This window comes from Bombina bombina, chromosome 5 (genome assembly GCF_027579735.1).
Source record: "Bombina bombina isolate aBomBom1 chromosome 5, aBomBom1.pri, whole genome shotgun sequence".
NCBI classification, from domain to species: domain Eukaryota; kingdom Metazoa; phylum Chordata; class Amphibia; order Anura; family Bombinatoridae; genus Bombina; species Bombina bombina.
Window position 1 is genome coordinate 868,847,268 of NC_069503.1, and position 8,330 is coordinate 868,855,597.

Genomic DNA, 8,330 nt, shown 5'->3' on the forward strand with positions numbered 1-8,330 from the left:
GAATATCGTCCAGATACGGCACCACAGCAACACTCCTCAATCGGAGCACCGCCAGCAATGCTCCCAGAACCTTTGAGAAAACTCTGGGAGCTGTAGCGAGACCGAACGGAAGAGCCACAAACTGAAAGTGCCTGTCTAGAAAACCAAATCTCAGAAACTTGTGATGGTCCCTGTGGATGGGAATATGTAGATACGCATTGGCCCTCTTGAACCAACGGAAGAATGGAACGAATAGTGTCCATCTTGAAAGACGGAACTCTGAGGAACTTGTTTACGCTTTTGAGTTCTAAAATTGGTCTGAAGGTTCCCTCCTTTTTGGGAACCATGAATAGATTGGAATAGAATCCCAGACCCTGCTCCTGAATTGGAACAGAAACTATCACTCCCATCTCGGAAAGACCCTGAACACAATGTAAGAACGTCTCTCTATTTATCTGGTCTACAGATAACCTGGAGAGAAGGAACCTGCCCCTGGGAGGAAAAGTCTTGAATTCTAACTTGTAACCCTGGGACACGATGTCCACTGCCCAAGGATCCGGGACATCCTGAACCCAAGCCTGAGTCTGCCCCCCACAAGATCCAAACCCGGATCGAGGGCAGACCCTTCATGCTGACTTTGAGTCAGTAACAGGCTTTTTAGATTGCTTCCCCTTAGACCAAGACTGATTGGACTTCCAGGAGGACTTAGCATGTTCCTGCTTGGAAGAGGAAGGGGAAGGCTTTCTGAAAAGTTTAGAAAGGAACGAAAATTACTCTGACAACCCTTCTGCTTATTCCTCTTATCCTAAGGGAGAGAATGCCCCTTTCCTTCTGTAATATCAGAAAAAATTTCAGCTAAACTCGGCCCAAACAAGGTCTTACCCTTGTAAGAAATCGACAAAAGCATAGACTTAGAGGACACATCCGCAGACCAGGACTTCAACCATAAGATGGATATATCAGAGCACACAGTGTAGCCACAAATTAAGGTAATGTGTAAGTGAGTTGGCTGGGAGCGAGCCAAGTATAATAAAATATAACTTTTAATAATGGTTAGCCTTTGACAAAGCCACTAGCGTGGCGAAATGCGCATCAGGCGCTCTCTATGAATGCTTAACTATTTGCCTCTGTGGGTTATTTTGTGTATTAGTACCTGATAGGAGTTATATACATAGTTACTATTTATTAAGTGTATACTTGTCCGGTATGTGATATGGGCTCCATCCACTATTAGTCCACCATCTGACAATTGATATTTGAGTTTTTCTAATTACTACACTACCTGACATATTATAGATTGGGACTCTGGCAAGCTTAGGCACTGCTCCAGTATTGCACTAGATAGATATATTGTTGTGTGAGGTCAATCCTCTTTATAGCTTAGCTTTTGTGCAATCCGTGAGCATTTTGTGGTGCCTCCCTGCCAGACTCTATCATTTAACTCACATTATAGGTGGTTACCTGGGCATCTCAGCATTCAGTTTTCATTTTAACTGTTTTTAACTCTGCACTGTATATGTGGAATTTTCCACCACTTTTATTTTAACATGTATTATTAAAAGTTATATTTTATTATGTGTGCTCTGATATATCCATTTTTCTCTTCATATTTTTCTATATTTATGCTAGGATATTGAGCACCCCCCTGCCTACTAATTAGATAAGAGATTGACTCTCTACACTGGGTTGATACACTCTACTTCCCTGTAAGATATACAGTATAAATTGAGTTGGGGACATAATCAAAACTACAATGTATACTCTCTCTTTATATTTATATAACTCTTCAACCATAAGACCCTGCGCACCAGAACAGCAAACTCAGAAATCTTTGCTCCCAACTTGATGACCTGTAAAGAAGCATCCGTAATAAAGGAATTAGCCAATTTAAGAGCCTTAATCCTATCCTGGAGTTCCTCAAGAGGAGTATCTGTCTGAAGAGAATCAGACAATGCATCAAAACAATATGCTGCCGCACTGGTGACAGTAGCAATATACACCGCAGGTTGCCATTGCAACCCCTGGTAAACATACATCCTTTTAAGTAATGCCTCCAACTTCTTATCCATAGGATCCTTAAAAGAACAGCTAGGGAATAGTGGTCCTCTTAGCCAAGTTGGAAATTACTCCATCCACCTTGGGAACCTTCTGCCAAGACTCCTTGATAGAATCAGCAATTGGAAACATCTTCTTAAAAATTGGAGAAGGGGAAAAATGAATCCCAGGCTTCTCCCACTACCATGCAATAATCTATGAAGCATGGTCTGGAACAGGAAATACCTCCACCGCAGAAGGAACGCCAAAATACTTATTCAGCTTACTAGACTTCTTAGGAGTCACTACGACAGTCATGTCAGAGCCATCCAATATAGCCAAAACCTCCTTAAGCAACAAACAGAGGTGCTCTAGCTTAAACCTGAAAGATACAACTTCAGCATCAGAAGAAGGAATTACACTGTCAGAGTCGGAGATTTCACCCTCCGACGCTATAGAAGAAACCATTTCCTCAGACTTATGGGAAGAAACAATCAACATAGCCACAACTGAACCAGAAACCTTACTCACTGAATCCTTATACTTCCTCTTACGCCTCCCTTGCAGCAAAGGGAACACAGACAAAGCCTTAAAAACCACCAAAGATATGTGGGTAGCCATGTCTTGCAAAGTAACCCCAACTGGAGTGTGAGAGGAAACGCAGGGCACTGCCTGTGAAGAAGACAAGGTTTGGGACGCCTGAGGAGAAAGCTGCGGCATAGCCTGAACAGAAGATGCCTGAGCAGCATCCACCTTAGACAATGATGGCGGAGATTCAAAAAGTCTATCCCTGTAATGCAATGTTCTCTCAATACACGAGGAACAAAAAGAGATTGGTGATTCCACATTAGCATCAAAACACAAAGTAACATCCTGCAGTGCCTCTTGGTCCATCTTTACTCAAAAATTAACAAAAAGTAAAAAGAAAAGCCTTAAATAAACTTTTTGTCACTCTAAACGTTAATTGCAAAAACATTTAAAGTAACGCTTTATATTTTATGCAGAGCAATTATTGAAAATAAATAACTTAGGTAACCTCCACACCTCAGCAAGTCCTGCTGGCAAACTGGAGCAACTACAAGAACGATCCGGATTCAATTCCTCCAGACAACAAAACAGCCACTCACACAGACCAAAGAGCCTCACTAAAAACCCTTCTGGCACTCTGGAAATACAGAGAGGAAAGCGTGCAATCTTTGCCGCCTCCGACAAGCCACACCCATCGTGGGCATACCGTACTGAACCTCCTGGCCGGCTTTACTCCTTTACTATGGCGAAAACAGCCGCCGAGAGTAAAAACACTAATCTAAAGTGCCACAAAAAAACGGACACACCACTAAGCCCCTATGTTCGTCCCAGTGCCCTGCACAGCTGCCCTACAAAATCCTGTTCACCAAACAAGAAAAGAGTAGACACGTCCCATATAAAAAAAATGATTAACTGTTAACGTGCCAATTTTTTGGAAATCTGCCCGGCAGCAGGACAGCACACAAAGTTTGAGGGGCATCCTCCTCACATGGACCTGTGGAAAATAAAGAAAGACTGAATAAACCTACACAGGCTTTCAAAATAGGGCAGCAACAAACTGTTTGAGAGGCACAGTGGGGAATATACCCCACAAGTTTCCAATGCTTCAAAGCCACTACTGCTCTACTGAAGAGACTGACATGGACTACGGCTAAACCCCAGAAAAAGATCAAAGCAAACCTGCTCTGCTTTAAAATAACAAACTCTTGATTGAAGAAATTCTTTCAGACACCTAAACATTACCACCTCCTTGCAACTGTTACAGGCAAAGAGAATGACTGGGGTTTGTGGCTAGGGAAGTGATATTTATCAGCTTTGCTGTGGTGCTCTTTGCCTCCTCCTGCTGGTCAGGAGTGATATTCCCAACAGTAATTATGATGATCTGTGGACTCACTGTGTCATTAGAAAGAAAAATATTTTCCTTCCCTTCTCTATTTCTATTTTTTTTTTTTTTACTTTTTTATACTACTGCTCTTGCATAAGAATCAAAATCTTACATGATCAATCCCATACCATAAACAGTTTGAAACTGTTGTTATTTATGTTGTTATTTATGCGTGCTCGTGTATTCCCATGGGCGAACACCAGGGGGAAGGGACAGATTTAATATTAATATTGTATACAGGTAACTGCACAGTGTCAATATTTAATTCAAGCTAAAAAATATATCTACAGACACAAATATATATGCCAATAGTGTGCATAGAGAGTGATGTCATAACAAAACATTTCAGTAGTGGGGAAGTTAAGGTAATCTCTCATAATAGCATTTACATATAGCACGTATATCCAGTCAGTGTGATTTAGGGCTACAGGTAAGTCATTAGTTAAATATTACTATCTAGTGCATATTATTATATTGTGTATTTCAGAATTGCACATGGTATCAGATGGATTCTCACAACCAGAAACAACTAATACATAGACTGGTCAGTAGGTCATAAGGAAGAAACAGTATATACCTCCAAAATATATATCAGGAGCTCTCATAAGAACAAGCTAAACACTATCTGTTCATTCAAACCATACCGTATTAATGTATTTAGTTGAAAAATCCAGTGGCTGTATTAATATCTCCTCCTCTGATGCCCAGAGAGACTCTTTGCAAAATCCAGCATTTTAACTTATGCTTACACTGATGTATCTGTAAGAAATTATGTGCTACCAAGGTCAACTTCTTACCTTTTTGTGAGTCTTTGTGTGCATTTCTGATATTATTCAGATATTCACCTAAACAAACTGGAATTTCTCGAGAGGACATGCCTACATATCTTTTCTGGCATTTACATTAAATGCAGTATATGACATTGTTTGTACGACAATTAAAGAGCCCATTAATATATCTAGCACGATGGGGTAGATTTACCAAAGGTCGAGCGGACGGATTTGCTGTAACCTCACGTGTATCAAGTGTATTAATCATATCTGGACAATAGCTGCACATACCACATGGGAAAGTGCCTCTGAGGACAACGTACAGTGGGGAAAAAAAGTATTTAGTCAGCCACCAATTGTGCAAGTTCTCCCACTTAAGAAGATGAGAGAGGCCTGTAATTTTCATCATAGGTATACCTCAACTATGAGAGACAAAATGTGGAAACAAATCCAGACAATCACATTGTCTGATTTGGAAAGAATTTATTTGCAAATTATGGTGGAAAATAAGTATTTGGTCAATATCAAAAGTTCATCTCAATACTTTGTTATATATCCTTTGTTGGCAATGCAGAGGTCAAACGTTTTCTGTAAGTCTTCACAAGGTTGTCACACACTGTTGTTGGTATGTTGGCCCATTCCTGCATGCAGATCTTCTCTAGAGCAGTGATGTTTTGGGGCTGTCGCTGGGCAACACAGACTTTCAACTCCCTCCAAAGTTTTTCTATGGGGTTGAGATCTGGAGACTGGCTAGGCCACTCCTGGACCTTGAAATTCTTCTTACGAAGCCACTCCTTCGTTGCCCGGGTGGTGTGTTTGGGATCATTGTCATGCTGAAAGACCCAGCCACGTTTCATCTTCAATGCCCTTGCTGATGGAAGGAAGTTTGTACTCAAAATCTCACGATACATGGCCCCATTTATTCTTTCATGTACACGGATCCCTTTGCAGAGAAACAGCCCCAAAGCATGATGTTGCCACCGCCATGCTTCACAGTAGATATGGTGTTCTCTCTCCTCCAAACACGACAAGTTGTGTTTCTACCAAACAGTTTTACTTTGGGTTCATCTGACCATATGACATTCTCCCAATCCGCTTCTGGATCATCCAAATGCTCTCTAGCATACTTCAGATGGGACATGTATTGGCTTAAAGGGACACTGTACCCAAAAATTTTCTTTCGTGATTCAGATTGAGCATGACATTTTAAGCAACTTTCTAATTTACTCCTATTATCAAATTGTCTTCATTCTCTTGGTATCTTTATTTGAAATGCAAGAATGTAAGTTTAAATGCCGGCCCATTTTTGTTGAACAACCTGGGTTGTCCTTGCTGATTGGTGGATAAATTCATCCACCAATAAAAAAGTGCTGCCCAGAGTACTGAAACCATAAAAAAGCTTAGATGCCTTCTTTTTCAAATAATGATAGCAAGAGAACGAAGAAAAATTGATAATAGGAGTAAATTAGAAAGTTGCTTAAAATTTCATGCTCAATCTGAATCACAAAATAAATATTTTGGGTACAGTGTCCCTTTAAGCAGGGGGACACGTCTGGCACTGCAGGATCTGAGTCCCTGGTGGCGTAGTGTGTTACTGATGGTAGCCTTTGTTACGTTCGTCCCAGCTCTCTGCAGGTCATTCACTAGGTCCCCCCGTGTGGTTCTGGGATGTTTGCTCACCGTTCTTGTGATCATTTTGACCCCACGGGGTGAGATCTTGCGTGGAGCCCCAGATCGAGAGAGATTATCAGTGGTCTTGTATGTCTTCCATTTTCTAATTATTGCTCCCACAGTTGATTTCTTCACACCAAGTCTCTTGCCTATTGCAGAATAAGTCTTCCCAGCCTGGTGCAGGTCTACAATTTTGTTTCTGGTGTCCTTTGACAGCTCTTTGGTCTTCACCATAGTGGAGTTTGGAGTGTGACTGTTTGAGGTTGTGGACAGGGGTCTTTTATACTAATAACAAGTTCAAACAGGTGCCATTAATACAGGTAATGAGTGGAGGACAGAGGAGCCTCTTAAAAAAGAAGATACAGGTCTGTGAGAGACAGAAATCTTGCTTGTTTTGTAGGTGACCAAATACTTATTTTCCACCATAATTTGCAAATAAATTCTTTCCAAATCAGACAATGTGATTGTCTGGATTTGTTTCCACATTTTGTCTCTCATAGTTGAGGTATACCTATGATGAAAATTACAGGCCTCTCTCATCTTCTTAAGTGGGAGAACTTGCACAATTGGTGGCTGACTAAATACTTTTTTGCCCCACTGTATCTTGTTTCCCACAATGTCTGCAATCTCTTCATCAGAGTCCGGAATATCAAGGTGTTTGTTTAAAATTGCATCATTTCTCGATGGCATGTATTAAAGGGACAGTCAACACCAGAATTTTTGCTGTTTTAAAAGATAGATAATCCCTTAATTACCAATTCCCCAGTTTTGCATAACCAACACAGTTATAATTATACACATTTTACCTCTGTAATTACCTTGTATCTAAGCCTCAGCAGACTGCCCCTTTATTTCAGTTCTTTGGACAGACTTGTAGTTTAGCCAATCAGAGCTGTCTTTGTGGTAAATTCACGTGCATTAGCTCAATGTTATCTATATGAAACACGTGAACTAATACCCTCTAGTGGTGAAAAACTATCAAATTGCATTTAAATTAGAGGCGGCCTTCAAGGTCTAAGAAATTTGCATATGAACCTCCTAGGTTTAGCTTTTAACTAAGAATACCAAGAGAACAAAGCAAAATTGGTGATAAAAGTAAATTGGAAAGTTGTTTAAAATTACATGCCCTATTTGAAACATGAAAGTTTTTTTTGGACTTGACTGTCCATTTAAATGTACCCACAAATCTTACAGTCTGTTCATTGGCTGAATCCTTGGTTTTAGCACTTAACTGATTGTCCCTTTTAGTATGTATCGGAATCTGGTAGGCTGTTCTAATAATTTTAGCAGGGTAACCCTTTCCTTTAGTCTTTTTCTCAATTCACGGGCTCTCTGTTTGAAGGTTACCATATCCGAACAGTTCCTTCTCAGCCTCAAAAATTCTCCTATCGTTATTGCCGTCTTCGTGGCATAGTTATGTGAGGTTGAATACTCCAACAATTAATTAGTTGCAGTCCTTTTTGCGATATAAGTCGGATTGAATTCCACCAAAGGTATCTCTACTGATCGTTAAATCCAAGAAATTGATTGAATTGTAGTCTATTTCAGACGTCAGTCGTAGGTTTAGACTATTCTGATTCAAACTATCAATAAATTCCTTAAATAGTTTCTGTGAACCTTTCCAGATGATAAACAACACATCATCTATGTACCAAAGCCACATCATCACATGTTCTGTATAGTGACTATTATGATCATTGAAGACACATACAAACAATGTCATATACTGCATTGAATCTAAATGCCCGAAAAGATATGTAGGCATGTCCTAACGAGAACTTCAAGTTCATTTAGATGAACATCTGAATAATATTAGAAATGCACACAAAGACTCACAAAAAGGTAAGACGTTGACCCCGGTAGCACGTAATTTCTTACAGATACATCAGTGTAAGTCTGAGTAAAAATGCTGGATTTTGCAGAGTCTCTCTAAGCATCAGAGGTGTTTTGCCTTTGATAAAGCT